This window comes from Equus caballus, chromosome 1 (assembly GCF_041296265.1).
Source record: "Equus caballus isolate H_3958 breed thoroughbred chromosome 1, TB-T2T, whole genome shotgun sequence".
Lineage (NCBI taxonomy): Eukaryota > Metazoa > Chordata > Mammalia > Perissodactyla > Equidae > Equus > Equus caballus.
In genome coordinates this window covers 127,193,394-127,216,621 of record NC_091684.1, presented here as the reverse complement: position 1 = coordinate 127,216,621, position 23,228 = coordinate 127,193,394, and the positions used below count along the sequence as shown (strand labels likewise).

The 23,228-nt window shown below is 45.4% G+C and overlaps 1 protein-coding gene and 1 pseudogene across 9 annotated transcripts in view; one reads left to right on the top strand and one right to left on the bottom strand.

Annotated features, from left to right (window-relative positions):
• LOC111771883 (protein FAM170A-like) overlaps nt 1–23,228 on the top strand; it is a 141,278-nt gene that overhangs the window by 15,235 nt on the left and 102,815 nt on the right. The gene's annotated exons all lie outside the window — the stretch shown is intronic.
• Nucleotides 1–23,228, bottom strand: part of LOC111767453 (cytoplasmic FMR1-interacting protein 1-like) — a 106,812-nt pseudogene that overhangs the window by 19,867 nt on the left and 63,717 nt on the right.

Genomic DNA, 23,228 nt, shown 5'->3' with positions numbered 1-23,228 from the left:
CAATGAATTAAAGTTAAGTTCTCCTAAGCAAGGCCACGCCAATGGTTATTTCCCTTCACAGTGGCTCAATGGGTCGTGTCACCATGTCCTCAAACACAGGAACAGCCCTGTGCAGGTACTGGGCACCACCTGGGAGCTCAGCCATACCAGCCGACTACTCATCAGAACGTCTCTCATTGGTGACCATGAGTGGACCCAAGTCACTTAATGAGACAGCTGTCCACCTTTCAGGAAAGTGTTATAAGATAGGAGACAAAAGGCAGTTTTCCTAAGAGACAAGGGCTCCCATGGTCCAATCTTATCCTGAACAATACTTCTGGGATCATTAGGCTGTTTATTTGGATAGCCCCAATCAGCTTCTGTCAGGCACATGGGCCTGGCACCCTGAACGGCCCATCTGTCCTAGAGCCCCACAGCTCCAGAAGGGAAGCCTGCCCTACAGAGGGACAGACTGCACTGTGGGAAAGCAGTGCCTTCATGGGGCGCCCTTGAGGCCTGGTCCCGTCAAGCCCAGCAGAGCAGTTGGACTGGGTAGTCAGCTTCCTGCCCCTCCCTGGGTTGGTGATCTTCAAGGTCCTGGTGTTGTGGGGGAGCTGAGGGGCACAGGGTTCAGAGCCCTGTTACCCGTCGACAACTAAGAGGCAGTGGCTTCTCCCACAGCTTCCTCCCCCCAAAACGGTGACTCCAACACACCTTCGGCACACCTGCCCCAGCTGACAGACTGGTCTGTTTGTTCTACTGGAAACAATCAAGCTCTGCATGGGCTCCTGCCTCCTCCCACCCGGGGAAAGCGGGTGAGATCCATGTCAGTAACGCTCTTTACTGTGGCCTGAGGGCTGACGTTCGCCCTCCCCACCATACCCAGGGAGGCACCATGCTCACCGGGAGAGCCGTACTCATGCCGGGGCAGGCGGCAGATCTTGGGCATCACCTCCATCAGCGTCTTCACATACTGCAGGATCGTGCCTTGCAGCTGTGGGAGAGACAGGCTGTGTGAGCCTCCGGCTGCCACTGTCCTGGAGGCTGTGGGCAGTGCACGGGGACTTCTGAGAAAGAGTCTGTTAGTAAAACATCTGGTTATGCCCAGGACTGAGAATCACTTTGGCTGAGAAAGGAAATTCCATCCACAAAAAGAAAGCAGCTTCCACCAGGGTGACTTGACACAACTGACTAAATGATGTTCTAAAACACAACTCCCCTTTCAGGAGGCAAGTGGCCTGACACATTTCTCAGAATGATACATTGTTAAGCAACACATGACTGTATTCTAATTGGTTTTTGATCGTGACCTACACAGTTGCAGATTTTGTCAACTTCTCAGAATTTTGTCAGCTTTTGCTTTGCACTGCTAATGATCGTATCATCTTCCTGATGGATAGCTATTTTACTTATGTGGCCATAAACTCTGCTTCAAGCTTCCTCTTGACTAGTATGTGAATCATGGAAAAGACACGAAAATCTATATTTGGCAATAAAGAACATTAAAGAAATGGGCTTGATACCGGCTCAACACAAAGTTGACATAAGGGAAGCCATACTGTAGAAAAGAAACCATAATATAACTTTGAATGACCTCTGATTAACTAATCCAGACATGTTGTGTAGATTTTATGGCCCCTCCCAGCTGCTATAAGTTGATAGCTTAGTTCTTTTGAGTTCCTTAGGAATCTGATGACCCTGGGGCAGAGAGTCTCTGCTGATAGCCACCGTCAATGACAACTGAAAGACCAGGGTATAGGGCATTGCTCCAGTCTGTGATGCACACCCAGTAAAACAAAAAACTGTCAGGAACTAAGAAAGACCAGATGCCTCTCCAACCCAGAGACCAGCCCCATATATAACTGGCCTGTAGTCCTTGTTCTGTAAGACGGTTCTTTGGGACATTAGTCGGCCACCTTTCTCCTTGCTAGCAAGCTGTAATAAAACCCTTTCTCTCCTACCACCTGCCTCTTGACTACTGGCATGTCTTGCAGCAGGCAGACAACCCCTCTTGGGCGGTAAGAGGCCCAGTCACAGAAAGATGATTAAGGAAAAAAAGATTAAAGATCGAGATTTTATAAAGTTTTCTTTCAGTTAAAAACAGAAATAAATTATGTATAGAAAACTAAATCCATGATAACCTACAAATATTCTCTCTCTCCCTTTTCAAAAGGACAAATAAAAGACTTTCCTGCACTAACTTCTCACCTCAGTCTGAAGTTAGACAGACGAGGATCTGAATCCTTCATTGCGACTTCACCCCAGCCCCCAGCAAAGGGGCACATGCCGTCCACCCTACAAGTGGGAATCGGCTCTCTCAAGGTAACGGGAGCCTTTGAGCAGCAGTGGTATCCTGCCAACACCACCACCTCAAAGCTGAGCCCCCTCTGCCCTTGCTCAGCCCTCCCCCATCAATAGCTCAGACTCCTCGTGGCCAACACGCTCGACTCCACTTGCCCCAGCATAAGTGTTTCTTTGAAATCTTTGTTTTAAGAAAACTCCTATTTCACAAATGAAAATAGGGGTCTTCGCAGAACTGTCTCCTCCCAGATGCTCACCAACTGAAACACAAAGGCTTTCTATAGTGCCCTCCTGGTTTCTGTTTTGTCTTCCATCTCCAGAGCACTGTCTTTTCCTACAAGTTTTGGGCAACAGCGGTGGTCCTTTACAAAAGGAGTTGAGGGGAGACTATGCGTATAAAGGATAATATTCTCTTACAAGAAAGGCTCTATTTTGGTATTGACAAATAGAAATGGCAAGCAATAGGATATATTGGAGTATATGAGGAAGCCATTTGCTGTAAACCTAATTTGGCCTGACTTTGTTTTTTCCAAAAGGGCCTGGCGGTGGCCATGGAGCACGCACTGTATATCTGCTTTAAACATTTACTGTGGCAAGAACAAGTGGCCTTAAGATAAAGGTGCAACTTCCCCCACATTGGCATTTTCTTAAGGATAAGCATCTTTCCTCAGGCTAGGAACTGATTGCTATGCTCACCTTTGACCACCCAGCTCACCTGTGACCACCCAGCTCACCTGTGACCACCCAGCTTGACACAACAGACCTGCCAACCTGCTGTGTCCACAGAGACAGCAGACCTACCTGCTGTGTCCATCAATCGCTGTGCTGACAGAGCAGTCTCGCGACTATTGTGAAAGGGACATTTCAATCATATGAGAAAGATCCTCTTTGGGGGTATATAACCACTCTGTATACCTTCTTCGGTGCCCTTTCTACCTTCAGGAAGAAAGGCCCCGGGCCATGGTCCTCAGATTTTAGCTCAGAATAAACTCTCCCAAATTTTCATTTATAGATTGCTGATGGATTATTTTCATCAACAGTACTTAACTTTTTCTATGACTTAGTTAAAATAACATGGATCTTCTCTGGAATCAAGAACGATGGGAGAGAAATCAAACTGTGTATGTTTGGAGCTAAACTGAACAGTCCAGATACAAAGACTCCCTGGTTTGTTCTATCTCAGTGAATTCAAAGCCTTGTGTGATTTATAATAAGAAACATGTATTTGGTCTTTGTCCCCATTTTCTGGCACAGAGCTCCTAAAACCCTTGGAATTTCCTAAGTTAAGTGAGCCTTAAAGGTATCTTTTGTTATGTTAATGAGGTGACTTTGGAAAGCATCTAAGGCTGGGGCTGGTTGCCAGGAGAACCAACCACCTGATCAGAAGGTTGGAACTTTCAGTCCCATCCCCAGGCCTCCAGAGAGGCGAGAGGGACTGGAAGTTGAATCAGTCACCAATGGCCATTGATTTAACCAAGCATGCCTGTGTAATGAAGCTTCCAAAAAATCCAAAAGGACAAGGTTCAGAAAGCCTCTAGGTTGGGGAACCGGAATGCTTCCATGTGCCACCGTCCCAGGCCCCAAATTCCATGAAGACAGAAGCTCTTTTGTGTCTATCTCTTCATCTGGCTGTTGATTTATATCCTTTAATGTCCTTTGTAATAAACTGGTCATCTAGTGAGTAAACTAGTTTCCTGAGTCATGTGAGCTGCCCTAGCAAATTAATCAAACCCAAGGAGGGCGTTGTAGAAATCTCTGATTTACAGCCAGTCAGTCAGAGGCAAAGGTGACAACCTGGACTTGCAATTGGCACCTAGGGGAAGAGGGGCAGTCTTGTAGGACTGAGCTTTAACCTTTAGGATCTGATGCTATCTCTAGGTGGACAGTGTCAGAATTGAGTTGAACTGTAGGACACACGGCTGGTGTCTGAGAATTGCTTGGTGGAGTGAAAAACCCCCTCTCTACATTGGAATTGGGTGCAGAACCCTTCACTGGGTGAAGGAAGCACATCAGAGGGAAACATACCAGGCTCTTGACAACCTTCAGCAGCTCCTCCATGACCACTGCAATGCCCTGGTATCCAAGCAGCCGGCAGATGACCTGGAAGTGCGGAGGTCCCACAAAGTTCCGGTAGCTGCCGTAAATGCTAGAGTAGGCCAAGTTCAAAGCCTGGGGGATAGAGAACATAAGTGTCTGATGAAATCTCCAGAGTCCTCAACATGGTCCCTACACACTCATGAAGATAAAGAATTATTATGCAAAGATGCACTCAACACACGGCACCCTTAGGTGGAGAGATCCAGAGAATCTGTTAGACTGCCTTTACTAGTATTTATGTCTTCAAACTGAAGACATGAAAAGCAAGCTTGCTAAAACAAAGAAAAGAAAACAGTTTGGTTTTTCAACATTTATTAAACTGCCAGTTTTAAAGAAGCCATTTTGAGGTCCCGGAATGAGAAATGAATACATCTTAGAGCCTCACTGCTGTTCCATGGAGCTGCTCCCAATCTACTGGGGGAGACACCCAAGGACAGACCCTGATGAGGCCATGGGAGCTGCATTCTGAGAGATGCACAGGCAGCTGGGAACGGCAGTCCCTGCAGGGTGGGCAACTGAGAAAGGTAGTCAGGATGGTCTCCTGTAGGAGGGAACCTCCAAGCTCATCTGAGGACACGGACACATACTCAGCAGGGAGATCACTAATATATGCATTCAGTGCTATGTACTTCCCTCTCAGAAACTCTTTAGCTGCATCCCACAAATTTTGATATATTTGCATTTCATTCAATTCAATGCCTTTTTTTAAAAATTTCTCTTGACACTTCCTCTTAATCCATGGAACATTTTAGAAATGTGTTAGGAGATTTTTCTTGTCATCTTTTTGTTACTGATTTCTAATTGGAGCTCATATGGTCAGAGAACACACTGTGTACGATTTCAATTCTTTTTTTTTTTGGTGAGGAAGATTCGCCCTGAGCTAAACATCCATTGCCTATCTGTTGTTTTTTCCTGCTTGAGGAAGATTAGCCTCAAGCTAACATCTGTGCCAATCTTCCTCCACTTCGCATGTGGGATGCCTCCTCAGCATGGCTGCTGAGTGGAGTAGCTCCACACCTGGGATCTGAACTCACAAACCTGAGCTGCTGTACCGGAGTGTGCAGAACTTTAACCACTCAGCCATGGGGCCGGCCCCTGATTTCAATTCTTTTAATTTTGTTGAGGTTTGCTTTATGGCCCAGGATATGGTCTATCTTAGGGAATGCTCCACGGGCACTTGAAGAGAACGTGTTCTGATGTTGTTGGGTGGAGTGTTCTATACATGTCAGTAATATCCTGTCGGTTGATTGTGTTCAGTTCTTTGTTGCTGATTTTTCTGTCTACCTAGTCTATCAATTACTAAGGGAGAAGAACATGGAATTCCCCAACTATTATTGTGGAGTTGTTCATTTCTCCTTTCACTTAAGTTAGTTTTTGCTTCAAGTATTTTGAAGCTCTGTTGTTTGGAGCATAAACATTTAGGATTACCATATTTTCTCAGTGGCTTGACCCTTTTATCATTATGTAATGTCCCTTTTTGTCCCTGGTAATAGTCTCTGCTCTGAAATTTACTTTATCTTGTATTAACATAGTCACTCCTGCTGTCTTCTGAGTAATGTTTGCATGGTATATCTTTTTCCATCCTTTTTCCTTCAACCTACACATATCACTAATTTTAAGTGAGTTTCGTGTACAGTCATGTTTCTTAATTCTCTCTGCCAATCTCTCTTTTATTTATACCACTTACATTTAATACACTTACATATAATTCTTAATATTTAAGTGGGCTCTGTTTCATTTTCCTGTCTTCCCTATGGGTCACTTAAACATTTTTTAGAATTCCATTGTGATTTACCTATAGCATTTTTGACAGTATCTCTTTGCACACATCTTTTAAGTGGTTGTTCTAGGTCTTACATTATGCATTACATAAGTTATCACAATCTACTGTTATCAACATATTACCACTTTTTGAGTGAAGTATACCAAGCTTACCTCCATTTAGGTCCCTGTATTTCCCACATCCCTGTTTTATAATTATCTTAGCTATTTCCTCTGCTACACTGAGAACCACAGAAGCTCTGCAAAGTGCCTGTCACATGTCCACTCCTATGACCGTATCAGACTTGAAAGGACCATATTTCAATCATTGGGTCAGACACACACTACCTCCCACTGCCTCCTCCAAGCACCACACTGTGCTTTAAGTGCTGGGATTCTGTGTGAGGTTTTTGCTTGATAATAAGTTCTAACGCTTGAAAAGAAAAACACAAAAATCACTACTGAAATCTAATAGCCTCAGGTTACAAGTGAGAAAATTCACTCGGAAAGTCACCCTGACTTGCTTGGGGCCTGTGGTTCAATAATACCTGCTTCCTGGCCCCTCGGCCAGTGTCTGACTTCCCTGCGAATTACACTCATCCCAAAGATGGCAGATGCTAGGGACAACACAAGTTGAATAATGTAACTACTCAGAGGGAGGGGAGGAGGACCTACCTACAGATACTACATGGTAAAATACTCAGAGGAGGGAAGCACTCTGGACATCCACGCTTACAGCTCAGTTCAAGAAACACTGCTGGCCATGTCTGATGCAGAGACGTGGGCCTTGCCTGGAAACCGGAGTATGTGGGCTCCAGACTCATGAGTTGTGTGCCTTGGGTTCCCTAACACACTTGACGCTGTGCAACTTCAACTGTCAATCGGGTACAGTCTTACTTACCTTATAGGAAAGAGTATCAGTGATGTCCTGAAGAGAGTTCACTCAGAGTGGTGATATTACCAAGAACCAAAAAGATAATGCCATAAATGGACCACTCATCTAAGTCAATTTTATTTCCATAAGACACTAGCTCTAGTTCATCATTCACAAAAAAAAGAACTAGTTGGATTTTTGATTGGATTCCTGGGTATTCCATAATCTCACAGGTACAAACACTATAAATTATATTGCAGCAAAATGACATGCAGCTGACAGGTTTGAGCAATTCAAATAAAATGACTGTCCTTCGAATACAACATTCAACTCCGATATCATGATGTTTCAGCGTTCCGCCTTTTTTTGATCCTCAAAAAAGTGTCATATAAGATGAACAGTCAACATCAATGTCACCCATCCAAACTTTTGTTAGAGTCCAAATAATCTAACAAAAATATTGGTTTAGGTTATGAGAATAAAAATGACACAATCATAATTTCTCAAACTAAGGCTGAAATCTGTAAGTTCAAGTTCAGTCACGTCTGGTTGCTTTAGAAAGAACAATCAAATCCAATTCATCTAATCTTTCCTTCCCCCTAAATGGGCACCTGCTTTGCTCCAAAAGTGTCTGTGCCCCTGTGGACACACAACATGTGAATGCAGACCCCGGGCTACTCAGAAACTGTGGGCTCACAGCTTTGCCACATGGGAAGCTGAAACACTGCCGTCTCCCTGCATTCCTGGAGGAAAACCCTGCAGAATGAAAATGTGTCTCCTGTGCCTTTAATACGATGATGGACACAGCAGGATGGACACAACCGTGCTGGAGGGGAACTTCTTTTGAAACCAACCACACAAGCCAGGAATCCACCCCTTCGAGACCAAGAGGGAGGCTGGCCTGACACCCCTATGGCTAGATGCTGTGCAGATCAAGGGGGCAATCACCAGCGTCCACCTTTCCTCACTGCTTGTTATCCTCTCCAAATGCTGGGGCAGGGGAGGAACTGGAGGACAGAGAAGGGAAGAACCACCTCATTTCTTGGTTCCTCTTTCCCATGGACACTTGTGTTTATTACAATGCAATAAAAACTTTCTTTTGTGGTCATGCCTAAGAGCAGGATTAAAAATTTCAGAGCCAAGCCAACTTCATAGCAAATCTTTTAGTTAGCAGAAACCCAAGAAATTTCTATCTTACCTGCCAAACTTTCTAGTCCTAACTTCTAAAATTACATAAAATTTCTTTTAGTTCTGAGGAGGTAAGGCACTATATTTTAATTTCAGAAAAGGGGCATTAGAGCACTTATTCTAATCCTTTTAAAAATAATCTAACTCACACCCTTTCCGAGGGGCAGAGAGGTGTGCAGTGTGCACCAACACACCAGCCTGGATTCTAGTGCTTGCCCATTTCCAAGCTGCAAATGCTCCCAGTACGGCCAAGTTCAAGCTACCGTCTGTAGTGAGGCAGGCGGGCAACCCAGAGGACGGACATGAGAGGTTCACACTCTAAGGAACAGAGAATCAGGAAAGAATGGGTTAGCAACTCCTTTTCTAATTCTCAGATCCAGCTGGCACCTTAGAAAGTGTCCTGGTGCACGCTGTGTTGGGGTGGCAGCCCACTGGCTCTCAATCTACATCCTGGCCTCTGTCATCCCCAGTTTGAAAGACAGGATGGGTGCACCTGGGTCTATCCCTGTTGCCAGCCTCACTCAACCAGCAGCTCAGAGAGCATGAGAATGGGGTCCGTAGAGTATGGGTGTCACTTAGGGTTGGAGAAGAGGCAGTCTGGTAACTTCCTGGACCTCATGTCCCACCACAAGCTAGTGTCATCTGTCCAACCTGAGGGGCCTCCCAGTGAAGGTGCTTTCATCTCCCACCTCCCTTCTCTAAGGCAGGAGCCACTGGGGACCCCTCTGCAGGTGAGAAATCTTTGGCTAAGAGGGAGGAAGGAGGAGGGCAGAGGCGTCAGGCCCCCACCTGCATTTCACCAACCTGAGCCTCCCTCTCGCCCTCCAGGCCTCGCTGGCCATACGCCCAGACCCATGGGGCCAACAGGGGGGCCCTTCCCTTGTCCGGCCTAGGCTATCTGGCTCCTGGGTGCCTGTGGGGGCCTCGCCAATGCCTTCAGGCCTCTCCAGAGCAAGGCCTACACCCAGCTCCTGCTGCGCCAAGAACTCTGTTCCCTGACTGAGGCCAGCATAGCCTGCGACATAGCACACTCTCGGGAAATGCTTGCTGAGTACACCCTGAGACTGTGACTGCAACTTGATATCAGTACAAAGAATACCACTACTTAATACTAAAAACTGACACTCTGTCCAGAACACAGCAGATGGGACAGTGACACCTAGCCTTCTTCATTCTTGGTCATCATCACAAGGCTTGGAACAGCCAGCTAAACCCTGACACTAACTGAGGGGAGCCGCATGATCCCCTAACCCATCCCACACCCTTCCGGTGTCCCCGCCCCAACCTCAGCCAATGGGAGATGGTGCAAGGCCAGCCTGGCTATGGCTGAATGGACCCTTAGCAGGGCAGTGTCCTCGCTCCTCACAGCAGCGCGGGCAGCCCCAGGAAGGGGAGTGGACACAGGCCCTGAGATGAAGGCCTCTTGCCTTTATCTTCCTCAAATCTAGCCCCGTCTTATTTCAAAAAGTGGCACTTCCATTCCCTAACCACCAGGAACCTAGGAAGTAGCACTGGGTCTTCCTTCTCCCTCACCCTCCATCTCCAGGTCGGAAGTCAGTTCAGTCAAGTCCACCCCTAAAATACACCCTGAATCCATCTACTTCTCTCCATCTCTGTCAACATCATGTGGTCCAAGCCACCATCTCCTGCCTGGCCTAAAATAACATCTTTCTACCGGGCATCATTCTCTGCCTACTCCCTGACCCGCCTCAGGCCTTGGCCCCTCGCCGGGGCCTGAATGCCCCACACTGCCTGCCATCCCGACAGCCTTGGCCTCCAGGCCCCTCTGCAGGGCTGGTCCCTTCTCAGCATCCAGATCCTCCCAGAGTGAGACCGCCCCTGAGACCACCCAAGGCTCTGTCACACCAGTCCCTTTCACAGCATTCCCAGGAGCCAGCACAGAGAGCACACATTTCCTCCCGAGTGCGCAACACAAATAGCATCACTTTCACCTTGAATTCCACGTATTCTTGTAAAACACAGGCAGTTTCTATTTTTACCAACACTGCTTTCCCTTTCCTCTCAAATGTATCCTCTGCTAAACACTCAGGCTCGTCCCAGCAACGCATCTGTCATTTCCTTCTTGGCTAACAGGCTGAAGATTTTAAATGGACACATTAGCTTACAGAGTGTTGGGATGCTGTGATAAAGATAGCAGTGGGCAACCAAAGGGCCCTTTTGCGAGACACGCCATGATGGACATTAGGAGCTTGGAGACGCTGGAGGGAGAGGAGGCCAGGGTGTCTCTCCAAAGACTAGTCAGAAAGGAAAGACTGATGAGCCAAGACCCCTCTGAGTCACAGCTGGGGGCCTGAAGAGTGGTCCTTTCATGTCATTGTGTTAATAGGTTCATTTCTGCACCTGTGAGAAGAACATTCAGAAAACATAGAGAACACGTTGCCAAATCTTGGCCCATCAGAGCTTCAGATCAGCATCAAGTGGCACCTGCTCAGAGCTACAGGCTCCCAGGTGGAGGGAGGCTGGTGTCTCTAATGGACAGGGACCGTGCGCCACTTCTGCACACAGCCTATGGGTCAAGCTGCGTGAGACTGAGGCTGACACTGACATCAGACAGAAACAGCTTAAAAAACAAGTGAGAACAATGCAAATGCATCATAGAGTTTAAGTCAGACTCAGCCCTCTGAGAGACAGCTGCTGCTTCATATTCCAATACTCTTTTCTCCGGTATCTTTCTGTAATTAGGATCACTGTGTTTGGAGTTTGATTTTTTTTTTTTTTCTGATTTGGTTTTTCCACTTGCTCTTTGTTGGAATTTTCTTTCTTTTTCTTTCTATCTTTCTTTTCTTGTGTGTGGGAGGAAGATAGGCCCTGAGCTAACATCTGTTGCCAACCTTCCTCTATTTTATGCGGGAGGCCTGCCACAGCATGGCTTGACAAGCTGTGCTAGGTCTACGCCCAGGATCTGAACCGGTGAACCCTAGGCCACTGAAGCGGAGTGCGTGAGCTTAACCACTATGCCACCAGGCCGGCCCTTGATTTTTTTTTTAACTTAATAAAATACAGGACCTAGGACCCCATAGTCAATAAGATCTATGTAATTATTTTCAACAGCTGCAATGCATTCTGCCAGACAGTAAACTGTTCTAGTATTCTTGGTGTTAAGTTGGGTACTTCCCATTTTTTATGCCAATGTTGTAGGACTACCCCCATAACAGAGCTCACTTTGGACTCAAGTGATTTATTTCCTCAGGTGTCTGGTTTCCTCTAAGTGAGAACATATAAACATTGATAAATGCTGGCAGATGGCCCCCAGCATCACACAGTCCCAGGTGAGCTCCTGCAGCAGCACTCAAGACAATTCCACTACCCTACAGAAGGAGTTGGGTACCTTAACCTTTTCTGATTTGGGGCAAAATAATTCTTACTGTTGTCATTTATAATCCCTCAATTACTGATAAGGCTGGATATCTATTTTTATTTTTTTAAGTACATTTTTGGGAAATGTCTGCTCATTGCATCTGTTTCCTTCTTACTACCGAGTGTCTGTCTTTTTCTTATTAAACTCAAAGAAGGCTTTAAATATTAATAACACTAACCATTAAAATACTCATTTGTTGCTAATCCACCCACCTCAGCCTGGACACCTGTCTCATCTTACTAGACGGCAGGTATCCTGTGGTTTTCACCAGCTTGCCTTTGGTTTCTGGATGTCAACTCTCTTTCCACTTGCCCCCTCCCACCTCAACTTCTCCCTTCATGGCACCACACCGGGACTGGCCACCCAGCCCCTCCGTCACACAAGTGCCCCAAGCCTCTTCTACACACTTTCTTGGCTTGATGTTTCTAAACCTTTAAATCTGCTAACAATCTCACTTATTTTAGGTGCCAGGAGTAAGGCTGGGCCCAGCCTGCTGTCCACCACATGGCCAGAGGGCTATCCCAACACTATGTTACTTTCCAGGAAGGTGATAATGGAAGAAAACCATAGCATTTTACCATTTAACAGTTATTAACATGGCATGATATATTTAAATCATTGCAACAAACTGATTTTAACTAAACTTCAAAATACGCTTCATTGTGAACTTAAAAATCTTAACACAAACACACAAGAACCTACCTTTGATCCATGCAAATACTGGGGTTGTGCATTAGGCTGTTTATCTCTTTGAAATTCTTGAGAAAATGATAATACTGTCCGAACAAATCTAAACAAAAAGATTTAAAAGAAAAAAAAGGAAACAAAAACAAAAATTTAACTTTTTAATTAAAAGAAATTTTTTTAAAGTTCAGAACTTTCCCATCACCCATCAATTAAATCTTCCTCCCAGTTAACTGATATAATTATCACATAGGAAAAATTCTAGGAAATCAAAAACCAGAGTATGAATGAGATATAAATATTCAAAAGTATGATAAATGTATCCAAGTTCAGGAACAGAGTGAGAACTAAGGGGTCCGTCTGAAACCACTAGACAGTCTCCAAACTCAGGGAAAATCTGGTCTGTTGTCACCAGAACCATTTCAAGCCTAAATCAGTCCTTGGACAAGTGGTCCTGACCAAGCACTCAGGCCCTGCTGGGCCTCTGGACACCACACTAACAGTGGGGACAGGAGTGGGAAAGCGGACACAGGCAGCGATGTCCAATTATTCAGATCACTAGTTACAAGCTAAAGGGAAGAATGAGCTAAGAGTTTATAACTACACTCACCTAGCCAAGAGACTGTGGCTTAAAAATGGATTAGGGGCCGCTGAAAATCAAATGCTTGGATTTTAAAGCAGAAATGCCAAACTCTGCTACCACTCAAATCAGAAGGGTTCATTTAAGCACATAAAACTTTTGCAAACAAGCATAATAAAGAAAAATATACGGATTCGCTAATTATTAAATTCTAAGACCTTGATTAAGACATATAGTGCACTTTAATAAATAAGAAAGGATGTAACTGTCAAAGTATCACCAGTACATAAAACGAACATGCGCATCTGAGGGGAGACCAGTGGCCTATAGTACTGAGTGTGTTTACACAGAAATGTCATGTTGCTGAGTGTCTGGATTTTATTGCTATCCTTTAAAGAGCGCTGAATTTTTAGGGCAGGCCATTAAATTGCTTGAAAGTCAGCTGGATCCTTTCATGATTTGTTAGGGTGGCAGAGTAATCACTGTCCCCAAGGCTGGTACCAAGGCAGGTCCTTCTGGCAATTCTATCCAATGCCTGGGTCGTCAATGAGGCTTCCCCATTCTTGCTGGTAGGGCCTCAAATGACACTCCTGGCTCTGTGTGAGCTCTGGGAATTATTCAGTTTACAGCTCCCCAGCAGTTGTGCTTTGCCTAGCCTTTTGGATTTCTATCCAATGCACACGTGGTTTAATATTCAAGCAAGGACTAAAGGGGCCTAAGTTGGTTTCAGGAGCTGTTTCTCTGTGTAGCTCTCTCCTCTCCTGCACTCTGCCCTGCAAATTCCAGCAGTCTTAGCTTCCTTGATTTCCCCAGTCTGTCTCCCCCACGAAGTAAGACTTCCAAGCTGTACTTGGTTACCCACCTCTGCACCGTGGCCCAGACAGTGCTTCCAGGAAGAAAGCCAGGGAAGTCATAGGGCTCACTTCCTTTGTTTCCTTTCCCTCAGGGAAATGTCTAATGTCTGAAAAACAACTGTTTCCTAACTTTTGTCCAGTTTTTCACTTGTTTAAGGCAAAAGAGTAAATCCAAACCCTGTTACTCCATTATCCCCAATAATTTTTGAATACCATATTTTCACTATATATATTCTCAATCTAAAGACAAAAAAATTGGAAACAAACACTGAATTCTAGTTAGCAGGTTTGTGTCTCACAATGGTAAGGATCTGTAATTCTGAAACTACTCTGTGCATTTTTGAGAACCGAGCAAATGAGGAAATATACTAAGGATAATGAAATAAGGATTCTCAGTATAGAAAGAAGTTACAAAAATACAAAAGGGGAAGACCAGAATGAACCCTGTGGTGTTGAACTGCAATTGAAGATATCACTGCAAATTCACGGTTTTAATATATAGATCAGCTTTCGAGAAACGCATGCACACACACACACATGCACATGTCATGGGTTTAACTGTATCCCCTAAAAAGATAATTTGAAGCCTTAATTACCAGCACTTCAGAATGTGATCTTATTCAGAAATAGGGTTGTTACAGATGTAATTAGTTAAGATGAGGTCATACCGGAGTAGAGTGGGCCCTCAATCCACTATGACTCATGTCCTTATAAGAAGAGAGAGACACACAGGGAAAACGCCATGTGATGACAGAGATAGAGACTGGAGTGATGCAGCTGCAGACTAAGCAAGGCTAAGAATTACCCGCCACCACCAAAAGCTGGGAAGAGTCAAGAAAAGATTCTACCCAGAGTCTCAGAGGGAGCACAACCCTGGGGACACCTGGATTTTGGACTTCTAGCCTCCAGAAGTGTGAGAAAAGAAATTTCTCTTTTAAGCCCCTAGTTTGTGGTAATTTGTTATAGCAACCAGAGGAACCTAATATAGTACACAAGTATTTCCTATCTCTGACCACCGAAAGGTTCCAGAAACAATGACACCCAAATAGCAATGAACATACCTAACACCCAGACTTAGTTTTTAAATACCAGGCTTAGTTTTAAAATACTCTCCACTAAAAGGAATCTTTGTAGAAATGATAGATTGCAAGGACAGAGCAGAAATAAGACAAACCTGGAACTTCTTGTAGGGCAGTGCTTAAGAATGATGGGGACAGCAAACAGGACACAGAAACTTGGCAGAAGGGGCTCCGCTGGCCAACCCTGGACTAATTTGAGCCACAAAAATCAAGTAATGATAGTAACAGATCATAACTCTGAGTTAGAATCCCTGAGGACTTACTGATAATAAACAAATACATAAACGCTAACATGTACAGCAGAATGCCAACTAATATATGTAGATGGAATGAAGAAGTTCAAAAATGACCATTGTTCAATCATCATACTGATAACTGATTTGGGTAAGAATCGTCAACAGCTGCTAAAACGAGTGGACCAAATTTTAACAAGGAACAGTTTATTTACAGTCTCAAATTATCTCCCTATAAATTACTTATAAATTTCAAACATAAAATGGTTAACAAGCTAGGGAGAAATCTGGCAGCCACCACCCTAACCAAGGGCAGAAGTTAACATCGCCAGTGATGGGACAAAGTGACTGAGGACACACCCTCCCTCTGTGGTCTGCTGGCCAGAGGCCTGACTCTGTCCCAACTGCTGCCCTGTCTCCAGGGTCATAGCACTGTCACACAATTATTAGCTGTCAGGTTATTTGTAAGTCACAGGCCACCCTATGCCACTCCCCAGAGTCACCAGGCAGAAGCATCAGAAATAAGCAGCAAATTAAGCAGATACGTGGAGCAACAAGTGAAGTTCTGGTTTCCCTTAAGCAGCTCTCAGAAACCCTCAGACATAGAGTTAAAATACTGGGCGGCACAGGTTTGTCTGTCTTCTCAGGTTTCCATATGTAACTTGGACACACAAAATGCTATTTTAAAACGCCTTTTCCACATCATGGAAGCTATAATGACCCCACTGGAAGACCTGTTAAAAATACAGAAGTAATGGCATTTGTCAACAGGAATGTAAAGGTGGAGGTCCCCCAAGTAAAGCAGAGCTCCTCTGGGGAGGAGAGGCCCCTGTGACAGATAGGGCTCCCTCCGAATGGCATCTCAGGGCCCAAGGAGGATGAGGTCACTTCATGCTGGCCCTTGTTAACAGATGTGCCCTGAGGGTAGCAACCCCGACATGTGAAACTAGCTCCAGATGTGATCAACTAGCTGCTCAAGGAGGGCATACAGCTCTCGAGGAGCCTCGGTGGGTAGAGCGGCCTCCTGCTGCCCAAGTAGGGCCCACTCATACTCTCCCGGGTCTTTGTGTCTGCTCCACAAACAGGAATGGTCACAGTGCCTCATGGCCCGTGGGGGACATATGCCACAACAGACGAAGACACCCAGTGCTGTCTCTGCCGCTTGCTGTCATTTATGTTAGACGTGTTGTGTGCAATCAGGGAACAGAGGGCTGAGGTACCACCTGGTGCCTCTTCTGTTTATCTAACTGGATGCCTCAAAGTTCATCACACAGACAGTTCCACCAAGGCCCTACAGTCAACGCTGGCCTGGAGGTTTTCGACTCTCCGTCAGGTCACTGGGTTACACAGCGCCAACTTCTCGACCTGAGCCCTGACACTCTGTCTTTGAGAGTGAGACTCCTGCTGCCAGCAGGTCAGATGGCCTTGGACAGTGGGAGGTTCTCCATCATCAGCCCCAAGCAGGGTGAGGACACCCACACGAGCCAACTTGGCAGGCGGGGCCTCAGAATCTGATCTGTTTCCCTAGCTCCACACTCCTTACCCAACTTTCGTTCAGAAGCCTGGAGTGTCTTTCAGAAAACACAACAACTCAGCAGAAGGGTTCAGGGCACCTGCTGAATGTCATCACCACGTAACCCTGACCTTCCCCCGCGGGCCATCACCCCTCTTCATTTCTCAGGGCTCCACCCACTGACCTGTCACCAAGGAGACCAGGACAGGCCAGAGCTGTGTGGACATACTCAGTGCAGCAGGCACACAGGGAACATCTTCAACTGTTCCCAGATCTCTGGGAAATCTTTTAAAGGATGACAAAATGCTAGATAATCAAAAATACCATCTAAAATAATACAAAAAATCACAACTCCCTGTGTTGCCTGATTCTGACCCCATTGGAACACCTTTTCTCAGCCCACTGACAGTGGGGTTCTGTTACACTTCACCTTTGGAGATGCCAGTTCTAACATGAGGCAAAAATGATTTAAGGAAAGCTAACAGAAATCACTCCCAAAGGTTTCAATGGACCAACCAAAACAAAGAGAACCCTGCGAACACTGGCCATCGCTTAAACGGATTCTCAGATGCAGAAGGAGCATATACGCATCCTCACTAACACAAAACGATGCTCCTCCTGATACGTCACCTGGAAAAAGAATGTGTATATAACAGTATGCCTAATAGCACCCATTTGTGCAAAATAAAAATACCTATGCATGTTTAACTGTATGGCAAAAACTCTACAAGATACACACATTTTTTTACAAGGGAAATCTCTGGGGATTTAATTATTTTTCCTCCATATATAATTTTTCCCTATATAGACAGTGAGATATATATAGACATATATAGAGACACACACACACATGATCTCTAGCTTTTCTGTAAATATCATGCATTATTTGTGTAACAAAAATATATTTTCAGTTAATTCTGACTCTATAACAACTTGAAAAATATCTGTTTCACGAAACGAGGCACCTTAAAAGGAAGTTAAACAGGGAGTAGTCGTCTCTAACGTTTGCTCCCAGCGGACTGTACCCAGCCAGGCTCCTCCGCCCACGGTTCTGGAGGCCATGGCCATGTCCCCACCACCGCTGCCTGGGGATGGGCATCAGCCACCTGGGGCTGGGCCAATGGCTCTGACGGAACAGCTCCATGCACCTGGGGACAGGCCTGCCTCCCCACAAGGAAATCTAACCCTGGAGCCCCAACTGACAATGGCAGCAGCAGGTACCATCAGAGCTTAGCACCCCCTCTTGAGACACAAAACTCTGGGTCTGAAAGGGAGTAACAATTCAGCTAATACATGGTGGATGTTCAGATCCAGGAGCAAAGCAAAACAAAATAGAACACGCTTATTTTTAAAAAGTGGTCGTAACACTCACACACACTGTCACAAATGCACACACACCCTCATACCTAAACTTTCTAGCTCTTACACTCACACACTCTCATGCACATTCACACATCCATGTTTATTCTCACACACTCACATGTGCTCTCACTCACACACCCACATTTTCTCTCTCACATACACTCACACACATATACACTCACACCATGTCCCTGGCACGTGCTGACGCAGAGATGGAACCAAGCTAAGTGCAGAGAGAACAAATCTCCTATAGATGGTGGCCCAGTGCATGGAGGCCAAGGCAGGGCCATCCAGGACTTGGGGCTGTATCATGAGGCTGGACCACATGAAACTGCTGCTCTCAACCGTCCCATCATCCAAGTGGCTATTTTGTGCTGTTCAACATAGCAGTAAAATGGTAGGAGGGTGGGAGGGTGGCTAACTGACAGATCCTCACACACCCCGATATCCCAGAATCGAACCATGAAAAGTAGAGTCACCCACCACAGTCCAATGTCAGGGAGACTTAAAACTGTGGAGGGGATGCAGACCTGGCAGCCGCTGTTCACGTGCATGAGATGCCACCCTAAGCCACAAGCAAGTGCCCTAGACAGGAACTCTGGCTTGCCATGCAGTCTCCACTGCAAAGCCACGACCAGACGCCCAACGGCTAGCCCAGGGATGCACATGCAAAATGGACGAGACCAGGAGGGCCTGAGTATCCTGATGGGCACAGAAGAAGGGGCGGTGGTGACCCAGTGGACATACTGGAGGGCCTGAGACCATCTTGTCTAGATATCATTTGGCAGAAGCATCGGGAACCATCTGTGAGGCAGCACGCTCACCGGTTGGTAGAGCCATTGTAGCAGTAGTTGGGCAGGAAGTCATAGTTGAGTTCCCAGAAGACATGGAGGGTGATTCTCCCGTAAGGTGCCGACATGTTGTGGTTGGCCTCCCGGAACATGGCGTCAAAGCCGTCCAGTGTCAGGTACCTGCTGAGCAGCTTGTGGGTCATGCGGTTGATTTCCAAGAGGCCGTCCAGCTCCTAGGGACCACAAAGACAGGGTGTGAGGACAGAACTGGGCCCAGCACAGTGACCTCCATTCTCCACACAGACAGTGCTCTGTTGGTGGTGGCGGGGGTGGGGGGGAGGCCAAAAACAGAGCCCATACCAAGGAGGGGCAAGCAAGCTACAGCAAGACCACACATGGCAGGGTCTGATAGGCAACACAAGCTTGCTTCTCACATCTAAATTCATTATGCCCTCCCTACTGCCTTTAAAATGCCCCTCCTTACCATGGTCGCCCCTACAGGGCCATTGTCCTTTTCCACTGCAGTCACTTCCCCCCTGCACACCACTGGCCTCCAACCACCTTACAGGTCAGAGACCACTGGGACGTGTCCACCACCACATATGTACTCACTGTTAGCCTGAGTCACCTTCTCCAATGCACCTGGGGTTATTCATAAGCACAACAGTGTGGCAGAGCTGGCAAGCATGTTCACAGAAGCTTTCACACTGATTGCTCATAAAAACCTGCCTAGGTCTGCGCTGTCCCCTGCAGCAGCCACTGGCCACATATAGGAACAAGAATGTGGCTGGTCCAAACTGAGGTGTGCTGTGTATGTGAGATACACACCAGATTTCAAAAAACGAGTATGAAGACAAAGAATGTAAGACACCTGTGTCAATAATATTTTTATAATGATTACATGTTGAATTGTTAATTTTTGGATATATTGGGTTAAATAAAATAGATTATTAAAATTAATTTCACCTATTTCTTTTTCCTTGTCTAATGTGACTATGATTAAATTTAAAATGATCTATGTGGCTTGCATTATATTTGTAATGGGCAGTGCAGGTCTAGGTCAAAGTCTTGACCGATGATTGCAATCCAAATCATATATGGCCAATGACAATTAAAATGCCATGGTCCAAGACCCTACTTGGGGAAGCTCAATCTTTTAGTGTGTCCTGAGGCGACAGCCCCTCACCCCACCAAGGCTTCTTACATTCTCTTGCCCAAAGCTGCTTCTCTAGTAAAGAAGAATCTTCCTTGACTTCTGGCATGTTCACTACCATTGGTGTGCAGCCATCATTCTTGGAAGATCGATTTGGCTTAGCACAAAATCCTTACTTCCCACTTCCTTTCCTTGGCTTCCGGCACAAAGAGCTGCTGGCAGCGGTTTGAGGACAATCGGATTTTCTTTCCCTGATTGCTCTGCTCAGATACCCAGAGGACTTTTTCTTTTCCTCTAAAGTCCAATACTTTTACTGCAATATTCCTTGGTGTCGCCACTCTGGGTCAGTTTTACCAGGCATATGACGCGTGCTTTTAATATATATTTATAGTGTGTTTTTTAATCAATATTTTCTTGAAATACAACTTTAATATTTGTTGCATCCATTGCTCTGGTTTTCTTCTTCAGGGACCCCTATGCCATCTATGTTGGATCTTCACTGTCTATCTTCTATATATTTTTCTCTCAAATCCTTTTTCTCTGTCTTCATTTCTTGTTGATTTTTATAACTTTCCTCCTTTCATTCTTTTGCCATAGTTAGGTGTAATTTATTCGAGACTGAGATTAAGTGTTCTTTGAAGTCAATTTAGAACTGTGAATACTAAGAGCAGATGCTTAAAAACATACCCAGGATAGCTGAAGCTCAGTTAGTGCATACTTTTTGATTTCTGTGCAAAAAGTGAACCTACGATTGGTTCAGTTTTTCAGTGAGGACATAGTAAAATTAGCTCAAATCCTTGCAGCTAGTCTCCCCCAAATCTATGGAGCCTGAGAAAGGGGAGAGCACTTACCACGAGTGATGTCAGGTCCTCACTCTCAAAGCGTCCAATTGCCAGTTCCAGAGACTTACAGATAGCTGCAGAGATACGCTGTGTAATCAGACGATTGAGGTCTACGGACCTGCCCAGGAGCTGGGGTACGGAGAGGGCAGAAAGAGTGAACAACAAAAACAAGCAAGCAAGAAAATATACAGACATACACCCTCCAGAAACCAATTCTAAAAGATAAATAAATACTGTACAAAACTGTAAACATTTTAGATGAAATTATATATACAGGTGTCACAACCAAATGCCCTACCTTCCTGGAGCTGAAATTCTGCAAGTCAAAGCCGTAAAGAACTTTTGCAGTGTCCTTTGCATTGAACTTATGCTTACATCTCGGGCAGAAATCCCAAGCCTCACCAGAGACCCTGGAGAATGAGGTCTGTCAGTGAGCACACCCCTCAGGATGGTGCTCATGACCATCTCCCAGCACAGAGCTGCCTGTGCACACCTGACCTCCAGAGTTCTAACAATGAGGAAGAAAATTACCCCACCTCTTGTTCAGAGTCTACCAACATATGTGTACCTCAACATCATTTCAATAGCATAAAAACAGACAAAACCTTGGTGGAAAATGTCCCAAAATGTGAATGGTTGTTATCTGTAGTCACAATTACATGGAATTTTCCCCACGGTTTTCTCTTTCTTCCTAACTTTTTTTGTGATGTATACATACTGTTTTTAAAGAAACAAAAAACAAGCACTGTATTCTTTGTGCTGGCCAAGGGAAAGCGCCTCTCTGACACTCTGAGCTGACAATTGTTTCTCACCTTCATTCTTATAAGCTCTGGCTTTTGGGCTCCTGGAGAGGAGCCAAGCCCTGTGGGGCTGAGCTTGCAGTGGGGGCCCAGGCAGGCGCGGGTGCAGAGCGCTACAGGTCTTCCCTTGTGTTTCAGGTTAGCTAAGAGAAACTGTTTGTCTTTAAAATCTTAACATTTTATAAGGATGTTCCCACAGTCACATAACATATGAAGTCTATTAAAACCTAGTGAGCTCTAAGAAAAGCCCACTATTTCTAGTGCCAGCTCCACACCTCGCCATGCCCAGAAGCCTGGCTCACCTGCACGTGCCTCTGCTTGAGGAGCGTCTCATAGCGGTTAGATGGCGGGAGATGGATTGTCGCCCCCTGATTCTTGCATTCTGATCGTAACCGTTTATCAAGAAGCAAGCTAGTACGGAAGGAAAAGAAGATGTTTCTCACACGCTGTGAATTTTAATGGAAATGTCATGTCAAGTTACCCAAAATTTCATACTCAAATAACAAGGCATATACTCACCTTCCAGCCATGATCTTATAATATGCAAATATCTGGTCTGCCAGCTTGTAAACAAATTGGTCAAAGCACAGATTCACCTGAAGAAAAAGAGAGCATGTATTAGATTGATTCCCTAAATCAATATCAAATAACACCAAAAAACCTCTTTTGATTCAGCCATTCTACTTCTGGGTATACATATGAAGGAAAGGAAATTACCGTCTTGAACAGATATCTATACCCCCATGTTCACTGCAGCATTATTTACAAAACGCAAGACATGGAAACAACCTAAGAGTCCACCAATGGATAAACGGATGAAGAAGATGTAGTACACACACATACACACACACGAAGGAATATTATTCAGTCATAAAAAAGAAAAAACCTTGCCATCTTGTGACAATATGGACGGGCCTTGAGGACATTATGCTAAGTGAAATAAATCAGACAGGGAAAGACAAATACCATAGGAGCTCACTTATATGTGGAATCTAAGAAAGAAAACCAAGTTCATAGATACAAAGAACAGATCGATGGTTGCCAAAGGGGGGGGCGGGGTAGGCAAAATGGTTGAAGGTGATCAAAAGGTACAAATTTCCCATTATAAATAAGTCCTGGGATGTAAAATTTTTAAAAAAGGCAACTTGGGCCAGCCCAGTAGCGCAGTGGTTAAGTTCACACGTTCTGCTTCAGCAGCCCGGGGTTCGCTGGTTCAGATCCTGGGTGTGGACCTGTGTACCGCTTGTCAAGCCATGCTGTGGCAGGCGTCCCACATATAAAGTGGAGGAAGATGGGCATGGATGTTAGCTCAGGGTCAGTCTTCCTCAGCAAAAAGAGGAGGATTGGCAGTGATGTTAGCTCAGGGCTAATCTTCCTCAAAAAAAAAAAAAAAAAAAGGCAATAACAGAGGTTCTTACTAGGAAAGAGAAACAAGAAGCCACCTTATTGTCCAACGACAGCAGATTAAACGTATTATGGTGTGGCCAGGAGTAACCACTGCACAGCCAGTGAAAATAACATCACACCTTTCTTACTGATGGAGAAAAATGCTCCTATTCTCTGCTCTCAAAGGAATATGAAAAAGTCTGTCTTCGTCTTGTGTTCCCAGGGGGTTAATGTGCATTGCATGTGGGGTCCCCACTCTGGGGGCAGCTTCTGCCAGCAGGCTGTTTCTCAGGAGACACAGACACAGGGCTGGCTGCTCTGGACACTGAGGTCAGTTAGGAGACACAGGGTGGAGACAGCCTTGCAACTTCA